Raw genomic sequence first — 24,775 nt, forward strand, 5'->3', positions numbered from 1 at the left:
GGAACTTTTAAATATCTTGATATATCTCGAGAACTACGCCTCTGATCGAAAAATATCATAGAACATAAAAAGTAGGAAACCTAATTTTATACAAAAAAGGTCTCTTAACATTTTGCCGTAGCTCGCTTCGTTTCCGAGATATATGCAGATTTAGCTCAAGGGAAGGGGCCTGACGGACATATTCCGAGATATTTCTTCTTCTTGGTGTTCCTCTTCTGCACAGCTAAGCTGGAAGTGGCATTTGCAGGTCGCAATAGTGCAGAGTTATCTCAAAGAAAGGGGCCACGGTGTTTCTGTATCTCTATTATGTTGGTGCGGCTTCGGAACTTTTAAATATCTCGATATATCTCGAAAACTACGCTTCTGATCAAAAAATATCAGAGAACCTAAATTGTAGGAAACATAATTCTCTACAAAAAAGGTCTCTTAACATTTTGCCATAGCTCGCTTCGTTTCCGAGATATTTGCAGATTTATCTCAAGGGAAGGGTCCTGACGGACATATTTCGAGATATTTCTTCTTCTTGTTGTTCTTCTTCTGCACAGCTAAGCTGGAAGTGGCATTTGCAGCTCGCAATAGTGCAGAGTTATCTCAAAGAAAGGGGCCACGGTGTTTCTGTATCTCTATTATGTTGGTGCGGCTTCGGAACTTTTAAATATCTTGATATACCTCGAGAACTACGCCTCTGATCGAAAAATATCATAGAACATAAAAAGTAGGAAACCTAATTTTCTACAAAAAAGGTCTCTTAACATTTTGCCGTAGCTCGCTTCGTTTCCGAGATATATGCAGATTTAGCTCAAGGGAAGGGGCCTGACGGACATATTCCGAGATATTTCTTCTTCTTGGTGTTCCTCTTCTGCACAGCAAAGCTGGAAGTGGCATTTGCAGGTCGCAATAGTGCAGAGTTATCTCAAAGAAAGGGGCCACGGTGTTTCTGTATCTCTATTATGTTGGTGCGGCTTCGGAACTTTTAAATATCTCGATATATCTCGAAAACTACGCTTCTGATCAAAAAATATCAGAGAACCTAAATTGTAGGAAACATAATTCTCTACAAAAAAGGTCTCTTAACATTTTGCCATAGCTCGCTTCGTTTCCGAGATATTTGCAGATTTATCTCAACGGAAGGGTCCTGACGGACATATTTCGAGATATTTCTTCTTCTTGTTGTTCTTCTTCTGCACAGCTAAACTGGAAGTGGCATTTCCAGCTCGCAATCGTGCAGAGTTATCTCAAAGAGAGGGGCCACGGTGTTTCTGTATCTCTATTATGTTGGTGCGGCTTCGGAACTTTTAAATATCTTGATATATCTCGAGAACTACGCCTCTCATCGAAAAATATCATAGAACATAAAAAGTAGGAAACTTAATTCTCTACAAAAAAGGTCTCTTAACATTTTGCCATAGCTCGCTTCGTTTCCGAGATATTTGCAGATTTATCTCAAGGGAAGGGGCCTGACGGACATATTTCGAGATATTTCTTCTTCTTGTTGTTCTTTTTCTGCACAGCTAAGCTGGAAGTGGCATTTGCAGCGCGCAATAGTGCAGAGTTATCTCAAAGAAAGGGGCCACGGTGTTTCTGTATCTCTATTATGTTGGTGCGGCTTCGGAACTTTTAAATATCTTGATATATCTCGAAAACTACGCTTCTGATCAAAAAATATCAGAGAACGTAAATTGTAGGAAACATAATTCTCTACAAGAAAGGTCTCTTAACATTTTGCCATAGCTCGCTTCGTTTCCGAGATATTTGCAGATTTATCTCAAGGGAAGGGGCCTGACGGACATATTTCGAGATATTTCTTCTTCTTGTTGTTCTTCTTCTGCACAGCTAAGCTGGAAGTGGCATTTGCAGCTCGCAATAGTGCAGAGTTATCTCAAAGAAAGGGGCCACGGTGTTTCTGTATCTCTATTATGTTGGTGCGGCTTCGGAACTTTTAAATATCTCGATATATCTCGAAAACTACGCTTCTGATCAAAAAATATCAGAGAACCTAAATTGTAGGAAACATAATTCTCTACAAAAAAGTTCTCTTAACATTTTGCCATAGCTCGCTTCGTTTCCGAGATATTTGCAGATTTATCTCAAGGGAAGGGTCCTGACGGACATATTTCGAGATATTTCTTCTTCTTGTTGTTCTTCTTCTGCACAGCTAAACTGGAAGTGGCATTTCCAGCTCGCAATCGTGCAGAGTTATCTCAAAGAGAGGGGCCACGGTGTTTCTGTATCTCTATTATGTTGGTGCGGCTTCGGAACTTTTAAATATCTTGATATATCTCGAGAACTACGCATCTGATCAAAAAATATCATAGAACATAAAAAGTAGGAAACCTAATTTTCTACAAAAAAGGTCTCTTAACATTTTGCCGTAGCTCGCTTCGTTTCCGAGATATTTGCAGATTTATCTCAAGGGAACGGGCCTGACGGACATATTTCGAAATATTTCTTATTCTTGTTGTTCTTCTTCTGCACAGCTAAGCTGGAAGTGGCATTTGCAGCTCGCAATAGTGCAGAGTTATCTCAAAGAAAGGGGCCACGGTGTTTCTGTACCTCTATTATGTTGGTGCAGCTTCGGAGCTTTTAAATATCTTGATATATCTCGAGAACTACGCATCTGATCAAAAAATATCATAGAACATAAAAAGTAGGAAACTTAATTCTCTACAAAAAAGGTCTCTTAACATTTTGCCATAGCTCGCTTCGTTTCCGAGATATTTGCAGATTTATCTCAAGGGAAGGGGCCTGACGGACATATTTCGAGATATTTCTTCTTCTTGTTGTTCTTCTTCTGCACAGCTAAGCTGGAAGTGGCATTTGCGGCTCGCACTAGTGCAGAGTTAGCTCAAAGGAAGGGGCCACGGTGTTTCTGTATCTCTATTATGTTGGTGCGGCTTCGGAACTTTTAAATATCTTGATATATCTCGAGAACTACGCATCTGATCAAAAAATATCATAGAACATAAAAAGTAGGAAACCTAATTCTCTACAAAAAAGGTCTCTTAACATTTTGCCATAGCTCGCTTCGTTTCCGAGATATTTGCAGATTTATCTCAAGGGAAGGGGCCTGACGGACATATTTCGAGATATTTCTTCTTCTTGTTGTTCTTCTTCTGCACAGCTAAGCTGGAAGTGGCATTTGCGGCTCGCACTAGTGCAGAGTTATCTCAAAGAAAGGGGCCACGGTGTTTCTGTATCTCTATTATGTTGGTGCGGCTTCGGAACTTTTAAATATCTTGATATATCTCGAGAACTACGCCTCTGATCGAAAAATATCATAGAACATAAAAAGTAGGAAACCTAATTTTCTACAAAAAAGGTCTCTTAACATTTTGCCGTAGCTCGCTTCGTTTCCGAGATATATGCAGATTTAGCTCAAGGGAAGGGGCCTGACGGACATATTCCGAGATATTTCTTCTTCTTGTTGTTCCTCTTCTGCACAGCTAAGCTGGAAGTGGCATTTGCAGGTCGCAATAGTGCAGAGTTATCGCAAAGAAAGGGGCCACGGTGTTTCTGTATCTCTATTATGTTGGTGCGGCTTCGGAACTTTTAAATATCTCGATATATCTCGAAAACTACGCTTCTGATCAAAAAATATCAGAGAACCGAAATTGTAGGAAACATAATTCTCTACAAAAAAGGTCTCTTAACATTTTGCCATAGCTCGCTTCGTTTCCGAGATATTTGCAGATTTATCTCAAGGGAAGGGTCCTGACGGACATATTTCGAGATATTTCTTCTTCTTGTTGTTCTTCTTCTGCACAGCTAAACTGGAAGTGGCATTTCCAGCTCGCAATCGTGCAGAGTTATCTCAAAGAGAGGGGCCACGGTGTTTCTGTATCTCTATTATGTTGGTGCGGCTTCGGAACTTTTAAATATCTTGATATATCTCGAGAACTACGCCTCTGATCGAAAAATATCATAGAACATAAAAAGTAGGAAACTTAATTCTCTACAAAAAAGGTCTCTTAACATTTTGCCATAGCTCGCTTCGTTTCCGAGATATTTGCAGATTTATCTCAAGGGATGGGGCCTGACGGACATATTTCGAGATATTTCTTCTTCTTGTGTTCTTCTTCTGCACAGCTAAGCTGGAAGTGGCATTTGCAGCGCGCAATAGTGCAGAGTTATCTCAAAGAAAGGGGCCACGTTGTTTCTGTATCTCTATTACGTTGGTGCGGCTTCGGAACTTTTAAATATCTTGATATATCTCGAGAACTACGCATCTGATCAAAAAATATCATAGAACATAAAAAGTAGGAAACTTAATTCTCTACAAAAAAGGTCTCTTAACATTTTGCCATAGCTCGCTTCGTTTCCGAGATATTTGCAGATTTATCTCAAGGGAAGGGGCCTGACGGACATATTTCGAGATATTTCTTCTTCTTGTTGTTCTTCTTCTGCACAGCTAAGCTGGAAGTGGCATTTGCAGCGCGCAATAGTGCAGAGTTATCTCAAAGAAAGGGGCCACGGTGTTTCTGTATCTCTATTATGTTGGTGCGGCTTCGGAACTTTTAAATATCTTGATATATCTCGAAAACTACGCTTCTGATCAAAAAATATCAGAGAACGTAAATTGTAGGAAACATAATTCTCTACAAAAAAGGTCTCTTAACATTTTGCCATAGCTCGCTTCGTTTCCGAGATATTTGCAGATTTATCTCAAGGGAAGGGGCCTGACGGACATATTTCGAGATATTTCTTCTTCTTGTTGTTCTTCTTCTGCACAGCTAAGCTGGAAGTGGCATTTGCAGCTCGCAATAGTGCAGAGTTATCTCAAAGATAGGGGCCACGGTGTTTCTGTATCTCTATTATGTTGGTGCGGCTTCGGAACTTTTAAATATCTGGATATATCTCGAGAACTACGCATCTGATCAAAAAATATCATAGAACATAAAAAGTAGGAAACTTAATTCTCTCCAAAAAGGTCTCTTAACATTTTGCCATATCTCGCTTCGTTTCCGAGATATTTGCAGATTTATCTCAAGGGAAGGGGCCTGACGGACATATTTCGAGATATTTCTTCTTCTTGTTGTTCTTCTTCTGCACAGCTAAGCTGGAAGTGGCATTTGCAGCTCGCAGTAGTGCAGAGTTATCTCAAAGAAAGGGGCCACGGTGTTTCTGTATCTCTATTATGTTGGTGCGGCTTCGGAACTTTTAAATATCTTGATATATCTCGAGAACTACGCATCTGATCAAAAAATATCGTAGAACACAAAAAGTAGGAAACTTAATTCTCTACAAATAAGGTCTCTTAACATTTTGCCATAGCTCGCTTGGTTTCCGAGATATTTGCAGATTTATCTCAAGGGAAGGGGCCTGAGGGACATATTTCGAGATGTTTCTTCTTCTTCTTGTTCTTCTTCTGCACAGCTAAGCTGGAAGTGGCATTTGCAGCTCGCAATAGTGCAGAGTTATCTCAAAGAAAGGGGCCACGGTGTTTCTGTATCTCTATTATGTTGGTGCGGCTTCGGAACTTTTAAATATCTCGATATATCTCGAAAACTACGCTTCTGATCAAAAAATATCAGAGAACCTAAATTGTAGGAAACATAATTCTCTACAAAAAAGGTCTCTTAAGATTTTGCCATAGCTCGCTTCGTTTCCGAGATATTTGCAGATATATCTCAAGGGAAGGGGCCTGACGGACATATTTCGAGATATTTCTTCTTCTTGTTGTTCTTCTTCTGCACAGCTAAGCTGGAAGTGGCATTTACAGCTCGCAATAGTGCAGAGTTATCTCAAAGAAAGGGACCACGGTGTTTCTGTATCTCTATTATGTTGGTGCGGCTTCGGAACTTTTAAATATCTTGATATATCTCGAGAACTACGCATCTGATCAAAAAATGTCATAGAACGTAAAAAGTAGGAAACTTAATTCTCTACAAAAAAGGTCTCTTAACATTTTGCCATAGCTCTCTTCGTTTCCGAGATATTTCCAGATTTATCTCAAGGGAAAGGGCCTGACGGACATATTTCGAGATATTTCTTCTTCTTGTTGTTCTTCTTCTGCACAGCTAAGCTGGAAGTGGCATTTGCAGCTCGCAATAGTGCAGAGTTATCTCAAAGAAAGGGGCCACGGTGTTTCTGTATCTCTATTATGTTGGTGCGGCTTCGGAACTTTTAAATATCTTGATATATCTCGAGAACTGCGCATCTGATCAAAAAATATCATAGAACATAAAAAGTAGGAAACTGAATTCTCTACAAAAAAGGTCTCTTAACATTTTGCCATAGCTCGCTTCGTTTCCGAGATATTTGCAGATTTATCTCAAGGGAAGGGGCCTGACGGACATATTTCGAGATATTTCTTCTTCTTGTTGTTCTTCTTCTGCACAGCTAAGCTGGAAGTGGCATCTGCGGCTCGCACTAGTGCAGAGTTAGCTCAAAGGAAGGGGCCACGGTGTTTCTGTATCTCTATTATGTTGGTGCGGCTTCGGAACTTTTAAATATCTTGATATATCTCGAGAACTACGCATCTGATCAAAAAATATCATAGAACATAAAAAGTAGGAAACCTAATTCTCTACAAAAAAGATCTCTTAACATTTTGCCATAGCTCGCTTCGTTTCCGAGATATTTGCAGATTTATCTCAAGGGAAGGGGCCTGACGGACATATTTCGAGATATTTCTTCTTCTTGTTGTTCTTCTTCTGCACAGCTAAGCTGGAAGTGGCATTTGCGGCTCGCACTAGTGCAGAGTTAGCTCAAAGGAAGGGGCCACGGTGTTTCTGTATCTCTATTATGTTGGTGCGGCTTCGGAACTTTTAAATATCTTGATATATCTCGAGAACTACGCATCTGATCAAAAAATATCATAGAACATAAAAAGTAGGAAACCTAATTCTCTACAAAAAAGGTCTCTTAACATTTTGCCATAGCTCGCTTCGTTTCCGAGATATTTGCAGATTTATCTCAAGGGAAGGGGCCTGACGGACATATTTCGAGATATTTCTTCTTCTTGTTGTTCTTCCTCTGCACAGCTAAGCTGGAAGTGGCATTTGCGGCTCGCACTAGTGCAGAGTTATCTCAAAGAAAGGGGCCACGGTGTTTCTGTATCTCTATTATGTTGGTGCGGCTTCGGAACTTTTAAATATCTTGATATATCTCGAGAACTACGCCTCTGATCGAAAAATATCATAGAACATAAAAAGTAGGAAACCTAATTTTCTACAAAAAAGGTCTCTTAACATTTTGCCGTAGCTCGCTTCGTTTCCGAGATATATGCAGATTTAGCTCAAGGGAAGGGGCCTGACGGACATATTCCGAGATATTTCTTCTTCTTGTTGTTCCTCTTCTGCACAGCTAAGCTGGAAGTGGCATTTGCAGGTCGCAATAGTGCAGAGTTATCTCAAAGAAAGGGGCCACGGTGTTTCTGTATCTCTATTATGTTGGTGCGGCTTCGGAACTTTTAAATATCTCGATATATATCGAAAACTACGCTTCTGATCAAAAAATATCAGAGAACCTAAATTGTAGGAAACATAATTCTCTACAAAAAAGGTCTCTTAACATTTTGCCATAGCTCGCTTCGTTTCCGAGATATTTGCAGATTTATCTCAAGGGAAGGGTCCTGACGGACATATTTCGAGATATTTCTTCTTCTTGTTGTTCTTCTTCTGCACAGCTAAACTGGAAGTGGCATTTCCAGCTCGCAATCGTGCAGAGTTATCTCAAAGAGAGGGGCCACGGTGTTTCTGTATCTCTATTATGTTGGTGCGGCTTCGGAACTTTTAAATATCTTGATATATCTCGAGAATTACGCCTCTGATCGAAAAATATCATAGAACATAAAAAGTAGGAAACTTAATTCTCTACAAAAAAGGTCTCTTAACATTTTGCCATAGCTCGCTTCGTTTCCGAGATATTTGCAGATTTATCTCAAGGGAAGGGGCCTGACGGACATATTTCGAGATATTTCTTCTTCTTGTTGTTCTTCTTCTGCACAGCTAAGCTGGAAGTGGCATTTGCAGCTCGCAATAGTGCAGAGTTATCTCAAAGAAAGGGGCCACGGTGTTTCTGTATCTCTATTATGTTGGTGCGGCTTCGGAACTTTTAAATATCTTGATATATCTCGAGAACTACGCATCTGATCAAAAAATGTCATAGAACATAAAAAGTAGGAAACCTAATTCTCTACAAAAAAGGTCTCTTAACATTTTGCCATAGCTCGCTTCGTTTCCGAGATATTTGCAGATTTATCTCAAGGGAAGGGGCCTGACGGACATATTTCGAGATATTTCTTCTTCTTGTTGTTCTTCCTCTGCACAGCTAAGCTGGAAGTGGCATTTGCGGCTCGCACTAGTGCAGAGTTATCTCAAAGAAAGGGGCCACGGTGTTTCTGTATCTCTATTATGTTGGTGCGGCTTCGGAACTTTTAAATATCTTGATATATCTCGAGAACTACGCCTCTGATCGAAAAATATCATAGAACATAAAAAGTAGGAAACCTAATTTTCTACAAAAAAGGTCTCTTAACATTTTGCCGTAGCTCGCTTCGTTTCCGAGATATATGCAGATTTAGCTCAAGGGAAGGGGCCTGACGGACATATTCCGAGATATTTCTTCTTCTTGTTGTTCCTCTTCTGCACAGCTAAGCTGGAAGTGGCATTTGCAGGTCGCAATAGTGCAGAGTTATCTCAAAGAAAGGGGCCACGGTGTTTCTGTATCTCTATTATGTTGGTGCGGCTTCGGAACTTTTAAATATCTCGATATATCTCGAAAACTACGCTTCTGATCAAAAAATATCAGAGAACCTAAATTGTAGGAAACATAATTCTCTACAAAAAAGGTCTCTTAACATTTTGCCATAGCTCGCTTCGTTTCCGAGATATTTGCAGATTTATCTCAAGGGAAGGGTCCTGACGGACATATTTCGAGATATTTCTTCTTCTTGTTGTTCTTCTTCTGCACAGCTAAACTGGAAGTGGCATTTCCAGCTCGCAATCGTGCAGAGTTATCTCAAAGAGAGGGGCCACGGTGTTTCTGTATCTCTATTATGTTGGTGCGGCTTCGGAACTTTTAAATATCTTGATATATCTCGAGAACTACGCCTCAGATCGAAAAATATCATAGAACATAAAAAGTAGGAAACTTAATTCTCTACAAAAAAGGTCTCTTAACATTTTGCCATAGCTCGCTTCGTTTCCGAGATATTTGCAGATTTATCTCAAGGGAAGGGGCCTGACGGACATATTTCGAGATATTTCTTCTTCTTGTTGTTCTTCTTCTGCACAGCTAAGCTGGAAGTGGCATTTGCAGCGCGCAATAGTGCAGAGTTATCTCAAAGAAAGGGGCCACGTTGTTTCTGTATCTCTATTATGTTGGTGCGGGTTCGGAACTTTTAAATATCTTGATATATCTCGAGAACTACGCATCTGATCAAAAAATATCATAGAACATAAAAAGTAGGAAACTTAATTCTCTACAAAAAAGGTCTCTTAACATTTTGCCATAGCTCGCTTCGTTTCCGAGATATTTGCAGATTTATCTCAAGGGAAGGGGCCTGACGGACATATTTCGAGATATTTCTTCTTCTTGTTGTTCTTCTTCTGCACAGCTAAGCTGGAAGTGGCATTTGCAGCGCGCAATAGTGCAGAGTTATCTCAAAGAAAGGGGCCACGGTGTTTCTGTATCTCTATTATGTTGGTGCGGCTTCGGAACTTTTAAATATCTTGATATATCTCGAAAACTACGCTTCTGATCAAAAAATATCAGAGAACGTAAATTGTAGGAAACATAATTCTCTACAAAAAAGGTCTCTTAACATTTTGCCATAGCTCGCTTCGTTTCCGAGATATTTGCAGATTTATCTCAAGGGAAGGGGCCTGACGGACATATTTCGAGATATTTCTTCTTCTTGTTGTTCTTCTTCTGCACAGCTAAGCTGGAAGTGGCATTTGCAGCTCGCAATAGTGCAGAGTTATCTCAAAGAAAGGGGCCACGGTGTTTCTGTATCTCTATTATGTTGGTGCGGCTTCGGAACTTTTAAATATCTTGATATATCTCGAGAACTACGCATCTGATCAAAAAATATCGTAGAACATAAAAAGTAGGAAACTTAATTCTCTACAAATAAGGTCTCTTAACATTTTGCCATAGCTCGCTTGGTTTCCGAGATATTTGCAGATTTATCTCAAGGGAAGGGGCCTGAGGGACATATTTCGAGATGTTTCTTCTTCTTGTTGTTCTTCTTCTGCACAGCTAAGCTGGAAGTGGCATTTGCAGCTCGCAATAGTGCAGAGTTATCTCAAAGAAAGGGGCCACGGTGTTTCTGTATCTCTATTATGTTGGTGCGGCTTCGGAACTTTTAAATATCTTGATATATCTCGAGAACTGCGCATCTGATCAAAAAATATCATAGAACATAAAAAGTAGGAAACTTAATTCTCTACAAAAAAGGTCTCTTAACATTTTGCCATAGCTCGCTTCGTTTCCGAGATATTTGCAGATTTATCTCAAGGGAAGGGGCCTGACGGACATATTTCGAGATATTTCTTCTTCTTGTTGTTCTTCCTCTGCACAGCTAAGCTGGAAGTGGCATTTGCGGCTCGCACTAGTGCAGAGTTATCTCAAAGAAAGGGGCCACGGTGTTTCTGTATCTCTATTATGTTGGTGCGGCTTCGGAACTTTTAAATATCTTGATATATCTCGAGAACTACGCCTCTGATCGAAAAATATCATAGAACATAAAAAGTAGGAAACCTAATTTTCTACAAAAAAGGTCTCTTAACATTTTGCCGTAGCTCGCTTCGTTTCCGAGATATATGCAGATTTAGCTCAAGGGAAGGGGCCTGACGGACATATTCCGAGATATTTCTTCTTCTTGTTGTTCCTCTTCTGCACAGCTAAGCTGGAAGTGGCATTTGCAGGTCGCAATAGTGCAGAGTTATCTCAAAGAAAGGGGCCACGGTGTTTCTGTATCTCTATTATGTTGGTGCGGCTTCGGAACTTTTAAATATCTCGATATATCTCGAAAACTACGCTTCTGATCAAAAAATATCAGAGAACCTAAATTGTAGGAAACATAATTCTCTACAAAAAAGGTCTCTTAACATTTTGCCATAGCTCGCTTCGTTTCCGAGATATTTGCAGATTTATCTCAAGGGAAGGGTCCTGACGGACATATTTCGAGATATTTCTTCTTCTTGTTGTTCTTCTTCTGCACAGCTAAACTGGAAGTGGCATTTCCAGCTCGCAATCGTGCAGAGTTATCTCAAAGAGAGGGGCCACGGTGTTTCTGTATCTCTATTATGTTGGTGCGGCTTCGGAACTTTTAAATATCTTGATATATCTCGAGAACTACGCCTCTGATCGAAAAATATCATAGAACACAAAAAGTAGGAAACTTAATTCTCTACAAAAAAGGTCTCTTAACATTTTGCCATAGCTCGCTTCGTTTCCGAGATATTTGCAGATTTATCTCAAGGGAAGGGGCCTGACGGACATATTTCGAGATATTTCTTCTTCTTGTTGTTCTTCTTCTGCACAGCTAAGCTGGAAGTGGCATTTGCAGCGCGCAATAGTGCAGAGTTATCTCAAAGAAAGGGGCCACGTTGTTTCTGTATCTCTATTATGTTGGTGCGGGTTCGGAACTTTTAAATATCTTGATATATCTCGAGAACTACGCATCTGATCAAAAAATATCATAGAACATAAAAAGTAGGAAACTTAATTCTCTACAAAAAAGGTCTCTTAACATTTTGCCATAGCTCGCTTCGTTTCCGAGATATTTGCAGATTTATCTCAAGGGAAGGGGCCTGACGGACATATTTCGAGATATTTCTTCTTCTTGTTGTTCTTCTTCTGCACAGCTAAGCTGGAAGTGGCATTTGCAGCGCGCAATAGTGCAGAGTTATCTCAAAGAAAGGGGCCACGGTGTTTCTGTATCTCTATTATGTTGGTGCGGCTTCGGAACTTTTAAATATCTTGATATATCTCGAAAACTACGCTTCTGATCAAAAAATATCAGAGAACGTAAATTGTAGGAAACATAATTCTCTACAAAAAAGGTCTCTTAACATTTTGCCATAGCTCGCTTCGTTTCCGAGATATTTGCAGATTTATCTCAAGGGAAGGGGCCTGACGGACATATTTCGAGATATTTCTTCTTCTTGTTGTTCTTCTTCTGCACAGCTAAGCTGGAAGTGGCATTTGCAGCTCGCAATAGTGCAGAGTTATCTCAAAGAAAGGGGCCACGGTGTTTCTGTATCTCTATTATGTTGGTGCGGCTTCGGAACTTTTAAATATCTTGATATATCTCGAGAACTACGCATCTGATCAAAAAATATCGTAGAACATAAAAAGTAGGAAACTTAATTCTCTACAAATAAGGTCTCCTAACATTTTGCCATAGCTCGCTTGGTTTCCGAGATATTTGCAGATTTATCTCAAGGGAAGGGGCCTGAGGGACATATTTCGAGATGCTTCTTCTTCTTGTTGTTCTTCTTCTGCACAGCTAAGCTGGAAGTGGCATTTGCAGCTCGCAATAGTGCAGAGTTATCTCAAAGAAAGGGGCCACGGTGTTTCTGTATCTCTATTATGTTGGTGCGGCTTCGGAACTTTTAAATATCTTGATATATCTCGAGAACTACGCCTCTGATCGAAAAATATCATAGAACATAAAAAGTAGGAAACCTAATTTTCTACAAAAAAGGTCTCTTAACATTTTGCCGTAGCTCGCTTCGTTTCCGAGATATATGCAGATTTAGCTCAAGGGAAGGGGCCTGACGGACATATTCCGAGATATTTCTTCTTCTTGTTGTTCCTCTTCTGCACAGCTAAGCTGGAAGTGGCATTTGCAGGTCGCAATAGTGCAGAGTTATCTCAAAGAAAGGGGCCACGGTGTTTCTGTATCTCTATTATGTTGGTGCGGCTTCGGAACTTTTAAATATCTCGATATATCTCGAAAACTACGCTTCTGATCAAAAAATATCAGAGAACCTAAATTGTAGGAAACATAATTCTCTACAAAAAAGGTCTCTTAACATTTTGCCATAGCTCGCTTCGTTTCCGAGATATTTGCAGATTTATCTCAAGGGAAGGGTCCTGACGGACATATTTCGAGATATTTCTTCTTCTTGTTGTTCTTCTTCTGCACAGCTAAACTGGAAGTGGCATTTCCAGCTCGCAATCGTGCAGAGTTATCTCAAAGAGAGGGGCCACGGTGTTTCTGTATCTCTATTATGTTGGTGCGGCTTCGGAACTTTTAAATATCTTGATATATCTCGAGAACTACGCCTCTGATCGAAAAATATCATAGAACACAAAAAGTAGGAAACTTAATTCTCTACAAAAAAGGTCTCTTAACATTTTGCCATAGCTCGCTTCGTTTCCGAGATATTTGCAGATTTATCTCAAGGGAAGGGGCCTGACGGACATATTTCGAGATATTTCTTCTTCTTGTTGTTCTTCTTCTGCACAGCTAAGCTGGAAGTGGCATTTGCAGCGCGCAATAGTGCAGAGTTATCTCAAAGAAAGGGGCCACGTTGTTTCTGTATCTCTATTATGTTGGTGCGGGTTCGGAACTTTTAAATATCTTGATATATCTCGAGAACTACGCATCTGATCAAAAAATATCATAGAACATAAAAAGTAGGAAACTTAATTCTCTACAAAAAAGGTCTCTTAACATTTTGCCATAGCTCGCTTCGTTTCCGAGATATTTGCAGATTTATCTCAAGGGAAGGGGCCTGACGGACATATTTCGAGATATTTCTTCTTCTTGTTGTTCTTCTTCTGCACAGCTAAGCTGGAAGTGGCATTTGCAGCGCGCAATAGTGCAGAGTTATCTCAAAGAAAGGGGCCACGGTGTTTCTGTATCTCTATTATGTTGGTGCGGCTTCGGAACTTTTAAATATCTTGATATATCTCGAAAACTACGCTTCTGATCAAAAAATATCAGAGAACGTAAATTGTAGGAAACATAATTCTCTACAAAAAAGGTCTCTTAACATATTGCCATAGCTCGCTTCGTTTCCGAGATATTTGCAGATTTATCTCAAGGGAAGGGGCCTGACGGACATATTTCGAGATATTTCTTCTTCTTGTTGTTCTTCTTCTGCACAGCTAAGCTGGAAGTGGCATTTGCAGCTCGCAATAGTGCAGAGTTATCTCAAAGAAAGGGGCCACGGTGTTTCTGTATCTCTATTATGTTGGTGCGGCTTCGGAACTTTTAAATATCTTGATATATCTCGAGAACTACGCATCTGATCAAAAAATATCGTAGAACATAAAAAGTAGGAAACTTAATTCTCTACAAATAAGGTCTCTTAACATTTTGCCATAGCTCGCTTGGTTTCCGAGATATTTGCAGATTTATCTCAAGGGAAGGGGCCTGAGGGACATATTTCGAGATGCTTCTTCTTCTTGTTGTTCTTCTTCTGCACAGCTAAGCTGGAAGTGGCATTTGCAGCTCGCAATAGTGCAGAGTTATCTCAAAGAAAGGGGCCACGGTGTTTCTGTATCTCTATTATGTTGGTGCGGCTTCGGAACTTTTAAATATCTTGATATATCTCGAGAACTGCGCATCTGATCAAAAAATATCATAGAACATAAAAAGTAGGAAACTTAATTCTCTACAAAAAAGGTCTCTTAACATTTTGCCATAGCTCGCTTCGTTTCCGAGATATTTGCAGATTTATCTCAAGGAAAGGGTCCTGACGGACATATTTCGAGATATTTCTTCTTCTTGTTGTTCTTCTTCTGCACAGCTAAACTGGAAGTGGCATTTCCAGCTCGCAATCGTGCAGAGTTATCTCAAAGAGAGGGGCCACGGTGTTTCTGTATCTCTATTATGTTGGTGCGGCTTCGGAACTTTTAAATATCTTGATATATCTCGAGAACTACGCATCTGATCAAAAAATATCATAGAACATAAAAAGTAGGAAACCTAATTTTCTACAAAAAAGGTCTCTTAACATTTTGCCGTAGCTCGCTTCGTTTCCGAGATATTTGCAGATTTATCTCAAGGGAACGGGCCTGACGGACATATTTCGAAATATTTCTTATTCTTATTGTTCTTCTTCTGCACAGCTAAGCTGGAAGTGGCATTTGCAGCTCGCAATAGCGCAGAGTTATCTCAAAGAAAGGGGCCACGGTGTTTCTGTACCTCTATTATGTTGGTGCAGCTTCGGAGCTTTTAAATATCTTGATATATCTCGAGAACTACGCATCTGATCAAAAAATATCATAGAACATAAAAAGTAGGAAACTTAATTCTCTACAAATAAGGTCTCTTAACATTTTGCCATAGCTCGCTTGGTTTCCGAGATATTTGCAGATTTATCTCAAGGGAAGGGGCCTGAGGGACATATTTCGAGATGTTTCTTCTTCTTGTTGTTCTTCTTCTGCACAGCTAAGCTGGAAGTGGCATTTGCAGCTCGCAATAGTGCAGAGTTACCTCAAAGAAAGGGGCCACGGTGTTTCTGTATCTCTATTATGTTGGTGCCGCTTCGGAACTTTTAAATATCTGGATATATATCGAGAACTACGCATCTGATCAAAAAATATCATAGAACATAAAAAGTAGGAAACTTAATTCTCTACAAAAAAGGTCTCTTAACATTTTGCCATAGCTCGCTTCGTTTCCGAGATATTTGCAGATTTATCTCAAGGGAAGGGGCCTGACGGACATATTTCGAGATATTTCTTCTTCTTGTTGTTCTTCTTCTGCACAGCTAAGCTGGAAGTGGCATTTGCAGCTCCAGTAGTGCAGAGTTATCTCAAAGAAAGGGGCCACGGTGTTTCTGTATCTCTATTATGTTGGTGCGGCTTCGGAACTTTTAAATATCTTGATATATCTCGAGAACTACGCATCTGATCAAAAAATATCGTAGAACACAAAAAGTAGGAAACTTAATTGTCTACAAATAAGGTCTCTTAACATTTTGCCATAGCTCGCTTGGTTTCCGAGATATTTGCAGATTTATCTCAAGGGAAGGGGCCTGACGGACATATTTCCAGATATTTCTTCTTCTTGTTGTTCTTCTTCTGCACAGCTAAGCTGGAAGTGGCATTTGCAGCTCGCAATAGTGCAGAGTTATCTCAAAGAAAGGGGCCACGGTGTTTCTGTATCTCTATTATGTTGGTGCGGCTTCGGAACTTTTAAATATCTTGATATATCTCGAAAACTACGCTTCTGATCAAAAAATATCAGAGAATGTAAATTGTAGGAAACATAATTCTCTACAAAAAAGGTCTCTTAACATTTTGCCATAGCTCGCTTCGTTTCCGAGATATTTGCAGATTTATCTCAAGGGAAGGGGCCTGACGGACATATTTCGAGATATTTCTTCTTCTTGTTGTTCTTCTTCTGCACAGCTAAGCTGGAAGTGGCATTTGCAGCTCGCAATAGTGCAGAGTTATCTCAAAGAAAGGGGCCACGGTGTTTCTGTATCTCTATTATGTTGGTGCGGCTTCGGAACTTTTAAATATCTTGATATATCTCGAGAACTACGCATCTGATCAAAAAATATCGTAGAACATAAAAAGTAGGAAACTTAATTCTCTACAAATAAGGTCTCTTAACATTTTGCCATAGCTCGCTTGGTTTCCGAGATATTTGCAGATTTATCTCAAGGGAAGGGGCCTGAGGGACATATTTCGAGATGTTTCTTCTTCTTGTTGTTCTTCTTCTGCACAGCTAAGCTGGAAGTGGCATTTGCAGCTCGCAATAGTGCAGAGTTATCTCAAAGAAAGGGGCCACGGTGTTTCTGTATCTCTATTATGTTGGTGCGGCTTCGGAACTTTTAAATATCTTGATATATCTCGAGAACTGCGCATCTGATCAAAAAATATCATAGAACATAAAAAGTAGGAAACTTAATTCTCTACAAAAAAGGTCTCTTAACATTTTGCCATAGCTCGCTTCGTTTCCGAGATATTTGCAGATTTATCTCAAGGAAAGGGTCCTGACGGACATATTTCGAGATATTTCTTCTTCTTGTTGTTCTTCTTCTGCACAGCTAAACTGGAAGTGGCATTTCCAGCTCGCAATCGTGCAGAGTTATCTCAAAGAGAGGGGCCACGGTGTTTCTGTATCTCTATTATGTTGGTGCGGCTTCGGAACTTTTAAATATCTTGATATATCTCGAGAACTACGCATCTGATCAAAAAATATCATAGAACATAAAAAGTAGGAAACCTAATTTTCTACAAAAAAGGTCTCTTAACATTTTGCCGTAGCTCGCTTCGTTTCCGAGATATTTGCAGATTTATCTCAAGGGAACGGGCCTGACGGACATATTTCGAAATATTTCTTATTCTTATTGTTCTTCTTCTGCACAGCTAAGCTGGAAGTGGCATTTGCAGCTCGCAATAGTGCAGAGTTATCTCAAAGAAAGGGGCCACGGTGTTTCTGTACCTCTATTATGTTGGTGCAGCTTCGGAGCTTTTAAATATCTTGATATATCTCGAGAACTACGCATCTGATCAAAAAATATCATAGAACATAAAAAGTAGGAAACTTAATTCTCTACAAATAAGGTCTCTTAACATTTTGCCATAGCTCGCTTGGTTTCCGAGATATTTGCAGATTTATCTCAAGGGAAGGGGCCTGAGGGACATATTTCGAGATGTTTCTTCTTCTTGTTGTTCTTCTTCTGCACAGCTAAGCTGGAAGTGGCATTTGCAGCTCGCAATAGTGCAGAGTTACCTCAAAGAAAGGGGCCACGGTGTTTCTGTATCTCTATTATGTTGGTGCCGCTTCGGAACTTTTAAATATCTGGATATATCTCGAGAACTACGCATCTGATCAAAAAATATCATAGAACATAAAAAGTAGGAAACTTAATTCTCTACAAAAAAGGTCTCTTAACATTTTGCCATAGCTCGCTTCGTTTCCGAGATATTTGCAGATTTATCTCAAGGGAAGGGGCCTGACGGACATATTTCGAGATATTTCTTCTTCTTGTTGTTCTTCTTCTGCACAGCTAAGCTGGAAGTGGCATTTGCAGCTCGCAGTAGTGCAGAGTTATCTCAAAGAAAGGGGCCACGGTGTTTCTGTATCTCTATTATGTTGGTGCGGCTTCGGAACTTTTAAATATCTTGATATATCTCGAGAACTACGCATCTGATCAAAAAATATCGTAGAACACAAAAAGTAGGAAACTTAATTCTCTACAAATAAGGTCTCTTAACATTTTGCCATAGCTCGCTTGGTTTCCGAGATATTTGCAGATTTATCTCAAGGGAAGGGGCCTGACGGACATATTTCCAGATATTTCTTCTTCTTGTTGTTCTTCTTCTGCACAGCTAAGCTGGAAGTGGCATTTGCAGCTCGCAATAGTGCAGAGTTATCTCAAAGAAAGGGGCCACGGTGTTTCTGTATCTCTATTATGTTGGTGCGGCTTCGGAACTTTTAAATATCTTGATATATCTCGAGAACAACGCATCTGATCAAAAAATATCATAGAACATAAAAAGTAGGAAACTTCATTTTCTACAAAAAAGGTCGCTTAACATTTTGCCGTAGCTCGCTTCGTTTCCGAGATATTTGCAGATTTATCTCAAGGGAAGGGGCCTGACGGACATATTTCGAGATATTTCTTCTTCTTGTTGTTCTTCTTCTGCACAGCTAAGCTGGAAGTGGCATTTGCAGCGCGCAATAGTGCAGAGTTATCTCAAAGAAAGGGGCCACGTTGTTTCTGTATCTCTATTATGTTGGTGCGGCTTCGGAACTTTTAAATATCTTGATATATCTCGAGAACTACGCATCTGATCAAAAAATATCATAGAACATAAAAAGTAGGAAACTTAATTCTCTACAAAAAAGGTCTCTTAACATTTTGCCATAGCTCGCTTCGTTTCCGAGATATTTGCAGATTTATCTCAAGGGAAGGGGCCTGACGGACATATTTCGAGATATTTCTTCTTCTTGTTGTTCTTCTTCTGCACAGCTAAGCTGGAAGTGGCATTTCCAACTCGCAATAGTGCAGAGTTATCTCGAAGAGAGGGGCCACGGTGTTTCTGTATCTCTATTATGTTGGTGCGGCTTCGGAACTTTTAAATATCTTGATATATCTCGAGAACTACGCGTCTGATCAAAAAATATCATAGAACATGAATTGTAGGAAACATAATTCTCTACAAAAAAGGTCTCTTAACATTTTGCCATAGCTCACTTCGTTTCCGAGATATTTGCAGATATATCTCAAGGGAAGGGGCCTGACGGACATATTTCGAGATATTTCTTCTTCTTGTTGTTCTTCTTCTGCACAGCTAAGCTGGAAGTGGCATTTGCAGCTCGCAATAGTGCAGAGTTATCTCAAAGAAAGGGGCCACGGTGTTTCTGTATCTCTATTATGTTGGTGCGGCTTCGGAACTTTTAAATATCTTGATATATCTCGAGAACTACGCATCTGATCAAAAAATATCGTAGAACATAAAAAGTAGGAAACTTAATTCTCTACAAATAAGGTCTCTTAACATTTTGCTATAGCTCGCTTGGTTTCCGAGATATTTGCAGATTTATCTCAAGGGAAGGGGCCTGAGGGACATATTTCGAGATGTTTCTTCTTCTTGTTGTTCTTCTTCTGCACAGCTAAGCTGGAAGTGGCATTTGCAGCTCGCAATAGTGCAGAGTTATCTCAAAGAAAGGGGCCACGGTGTTTCTGTATCTCTATTATGTTGGTGCGGCTTCGGAACTTTTAAATATCTTGATATATCTCGAGAACTACGCATCTGATCAAAAAATATCATAGAACATAAAAAGTAGGAAACTTAATTCTCTACAAAAAAGGTCTCTTAACATTTTGCCATAGCTCGCTTCGTTTCCGAGATATTTGCAGATTTATCTCAAGGGAAGGGTCCTGACGTACATATTTCGAGATATTTCTTCTTCTTGTTGTTCTTCTTCTGCACAGCTAAACTGGAAGTGGCATTTCCAGCTCGCAATCGTGCAGAGTTATCTCAAAGAGAGGGGCCACGGTGTTTCTGTATCTCTATTATGTTGGTGCGGCTTCGGAACTTTTAAATATCTTGATATATCTCGAGAACTACGCATCTGATCAAAAAATATCATAGAACATAAAAAGTAGGAAACCTAATTTTCTACAAAAAAGGTCTCTTAACATTTTGCCGTAGCTCGCTTCGTTTCCGAGATATTTGCAGATTTATCTCAAGGGAACGGGCCTGACGGACATATTTCGAAATATTTCTTCTTCTTGTTGTTCCTCTTCTGCACAGCTAAGCTGGAAGTGGCATTTGCAGCTCGCAATAGTGCAGAGTTATCTCAAAGAAAGGGGCCACGGTGTTTATGTATCTCTATTATGTTGGTGCGGCTTCGGAACTTTTAAATATCTTGATATATCTCGAGAACTACGCGTCTGCTCAAAAAATATCATAGAACATAAAAAGTAGGAAACATAATTCTCTACAAAAACGGTCTCTTAACATTTTGCAATAGCTCGCTTCGTTTCCGAGATATTTGCAGATATATCTCAAGGGAAGGGGCCTGACGGACATATTTCGAGATATTTCTTCTTCTTGTTGTTCTTCTTCTGCACAGCTAAGCTGGAAGTGGCATTTGCGGCTCGCACTGGTGCACAGTTATCTCAAAGAAAGGGGCCACGGTGTTTCTGTATCTCTATTATGTTGGTGCGTCTTCGGAACTTTTAAATATCTCGATATATCTCGAAGACTACGCTTCTGATCAAAAAATATCATAGAACATAAATTGTAGGAAACATAATTCTCTACAAAAAACGTCTCTTAACATTTTGCCATAGCTCGCTTCGTTTCCGAGATATTTCCAGATTCAGCTCAAAGGAACTGGCCTGACGGACATATTTCGAGATATTTCTTCTTCTTGTTGTTCTTCCTCTGCACAGCTAAGCTGGAAGTGGCATTTGCAGCTCGCAATAGCGCAGAGTTATCTCAAAGAAAGGGGCCACGGTGTTTCTGTATCTCTATTATGTTGGTGCCGCTTCGGAACTTTTAAATATCTGGATATATCTCGAGAACTACGCATCTGATCAAAAAATATCATAGAACATAAAAAGTAGGAAACTTAATTCTCTACAAAAAAGGTCTCTTAACATTTTGCCATAGCTCGCTTCGTTTCCGAGATATTTGCAGATATATCTCAAGGGAAGGGGCCTGACGGACATACTTCGAGATATTTCTTCTTCTTGTTGTTCTTCTTCTGCACAGCTAAGCTGGAAGTGGCATTTACAGCTCGCAATAGTGCAGAGTTATCTCAAAGAAAGGGGCCACGGTGTTTCTGTATCTCTATTATGTTGGTGCGGCTTCGGAACTTTTAAATATCTTGATATATCTCGAGAACTACGCATCTGATCAAAAAATATCATACTACATAAAAAGTAGGAAACTTAATTCTCTACAAGAAAGGTCTCTAAACATTTTGCCATAGCTCGCTTCGTTTCCGAGATATTTGCAGATTTATCTCAAGGGAAGGGGCCTGACGGACATATTTCGAGATATTTCTTCTTCTTGTTGTTCTTCTTCTGCACAGCTAAGCTGGAAGTGGCATTTGCAGCTCGCAATAGTGCAGAGTTATCTCAAAGAGAGGGGCCACGGTGTTTCTGTATCTCTATTATGTTGGTGCGGCTTCGGAACTTTTAAGTATCTTGATCTATCTCGAGAACTACGCATCTGATCAAAAAATATCATAGAAGATAAAAAGTAGGAAACTTAATTCTCTACAAAAAAGGTCTCTTAACATTTCGCCATAGCTCGCATCGTTTCTGAGATATTTGCAGATTTATCTCAAGGGAAGGGGCCTGTCGGACATATTTCGAGATATTTCTTCTTCTTGTTGTTCTTCTTCTGCACAGCTAAGCTGGAAGTGGCATTTGCAGCTCGCACTAGTGCAGAGTTATCTCAAAGAAAGGGGCCACGGTGTTTCTGTATCTCTATTATGTTGGTGCGGCTTCGGAACTTTTAAATATCTCGATATATCTCGAAAACTACGCTTCTGATCAAAAAATATCGTAGAACATAAATTGTAGGAAACATAATTCTCTACAAAAAAGGTCTCTTAACATTTTGCGATAGCTCGCTTCGTTTCCGAGATATTTGCAGATTTATCTCAAGGGAAGGGGCCTGACGGACATATTTCGAGATATTTCTTCTTCTTGTTGTTCTTCTTCTGCACAGCTAAGCTGGAAGTGGCATTTGCGGCTCGCACTAGTGCAGAGTTACCTCAAAGAAAGGGGCCACGGTGTTTCTGTATCCCTATTATGTTGGTGCGGCTTCGGAACTTTTAAATATCTTGATATATCTCGAGAACTACGCATCTGATCAAAAAATATCATAGAACATAAAAAGTAGGAAACTTAATTCTCTACAAAAAAGGTCTCTTAACATTTTGCCATAGCTCGATTCGTTTCCGAGATATTTGCAGATTTATCTCAAGGGAAGGGGCCTGTCGGACATATTTCGAGATATTTCTTCTTCTTGTTGCTCTTCTTCTGCACAGCTAAGCTGGAAGTGGCATTTGCGGCTCGCACTAGTGCAGAGTTATCTCAAAGAAAGGGGCCACGGTGTTTCTGTATCTCTATTATGTTGGTGCGGCTTCGGAACTTTTAAATATCTTGATATATCTCGAGAACTGCGCATCTGATCAAAAAATATCATAGAACATAAAAAGTAGGAAACTTAATTCTCTACAAAAAAGGTCTCTTAACATTTTGCCATAGCTCGCTTCGTTTCCGAGATATTTGCAGATTTATCTCAAGGAAAGGGTCCTGACGGACATATTTCGAGATATTTCTTCTTCTTGTTGTTCTTCTTCTGCACAGCTAAACTGGAAGTGGCATTTCCAGCTCGCAATCGTGCAGAGTTATCTCAAAGAGAGGGGCCACGGTGTTTCTGTATCTCTATTATGTTGGTGCGGCTTCGGAACTTTTAAATATCTTGATATATCTCGAGAACTACGCATCTGATCAAAAAATATCATAGAACATAAAAAGTAGGAAACCTAATTTTCTACAAAAAAGGTCTCTTAACATTTTGCCGTAGCTCGCTTCGTTTCCGAGATATTTGCAGATTTATCTCAAGGGAACGGGCCTGACGGACATATTTCGAAATATTTCTTATTCTTATTGTTCTTCTTCTGCACAGCTAAGCTGGAAGTGGCATTTGCAGCTCGCAATAGCGCAGAGTTATCTCAAAGAAAGGGGCCACGGTGTTTCTGTACCTCTATTATGTTGGTGCAGCTTCGGAGCTTTTAAATATCTTGATATATCTCGAGAACTACGCATCTGATCAAAAAATATCATAGAACATAAAAAGTAGGAAACTTAATTCTCTACAAATAAGGTCTCTTAACATTTTGCCATAGCTCGCTTGGTTTCCGAGATATTTGCAGATTTATCTCAAGGGAAGGGGCCTGAGGGACATATTTCGAGATGTTTCTTCTTCTTGTTGTTCTTCTTCTGCACAGCTAAGCTGGAAGTGGCATTTGCAGCTCGCAATAGTGCAGAGTTACCTCAAAGAAAGGGGCCACGGTGTTTCTGTATCTCTATTATGTTGGTGCCGCTTCGGAACTTTTAAATATCTGGATATATATCGAGAACTACGCATCTGATCAAAAAATATCATAGAACATAAAAAGTAGGAAACTTAATTCTCTACAAAAAAGGTCTCTTAACATTTTGCCATAGCTCGCTTCGTTTCCGAGATATTTGCAGATTTATCTCAAGGGAAGGGGCCTGACGGACATATTTCGAGATATTTCTTCTTCTTGTTGTTCTTCTTCTGCACAGCTAAGCTGGAAGTGGCATTTGCAGCTCCAGTAGTGCAGAGTTATCTCAAAGAAAGGGGCCACGGTGTTTCTGTATCTCTATTATGTTGGTGCGGCTTCGGAACTTTTAAATATCTTGATATATCTCGAGAACTACGCATCTGATCAAAAAATATCGTAGAACACAAAAAGTAGGAAACTTAATTGTCTACAAATAAGGTCTCTTAACATTTTGCCATAGCTCGCTTGGTTTCCGAGATATTTGCAGATTTATCTCAAGGGAAGGGGCCTGACGGACATATTTCCAGATATTTCTTCTTCTTGTTGTTCTTCTTCTGCACAGCTAAGCTGGAAGTGGCATTTGCAGCTCGCAATAGTGCAGAGTTATCTCAAAGAAAGGGGCCACGGTGTTTCTGTATCTCTATTATGTTGGTGCGGCTTCGGAACTTTTAAATATCTTGATATATCTCGAAAACTACGCTTCTGATCAAAAAATATCAGAGAATGTAAATTGTAGGAAACATAATTCTCTACAAAAAAGGTCTCTTAACATTTTGCCATAGCTCGCTTCGTTTCCGAGATATTTGCAGATTTATCTCAAGGGAAGGGGCCTGACGGACATATTTCGAGATATTTCTTCTTCTTGTTGTTCTTCTTCTGCACAGCTAAGCTGGAAGTGGCATTTGCAGCTCGCAATAGTGCAGAGTTATCTCAAAGAAAGGGGCCACGGTGTTTCTGTATCTCTATTATGTTGGTGCGGCTTCGGAACTTTTAAATATCTTGATATATCTCGAGAACTACGCATCTGATCAAAAAATATCGTAGAACATAAAAAGTAGGAAACTTAATTCTCTACAAATAAGGTCTCTTAACATTTTGCCATAGCTCGCTTGGTTTCCGAGATATTTGCAGATTTATCTCAAGGGAAGGGGCCTGAGGGACATATTTCGAGATGTTTCTTCTTCTTGTTGTTCTTCTTCTGCACAGCTAAGCTGGAAGTGGCATTTGCAGCTCGCAATAGTGCAGAGTTATCTCAAAGAAAGGGGCCACGGTGTTTCTGTATCTCTATTA

The sequence above is a fragment of the Osmia lignaria genome, unplaced genomic scaffold, assembly GCF_051020975.1.
Source record: "Osmia lignaria lignaria isolate PbOS001 unplaced genomic scaffold, iyOsmLign1 scaffold0002, whole genome shotgun sequence".
In the NCBI taxonomy this organism is placed as follows: Eukaryota; Metazoa; Arthropoda; class Insecta; order Hymenoptera; family Megachilidae; genus Osmia; species Osmia lignaria.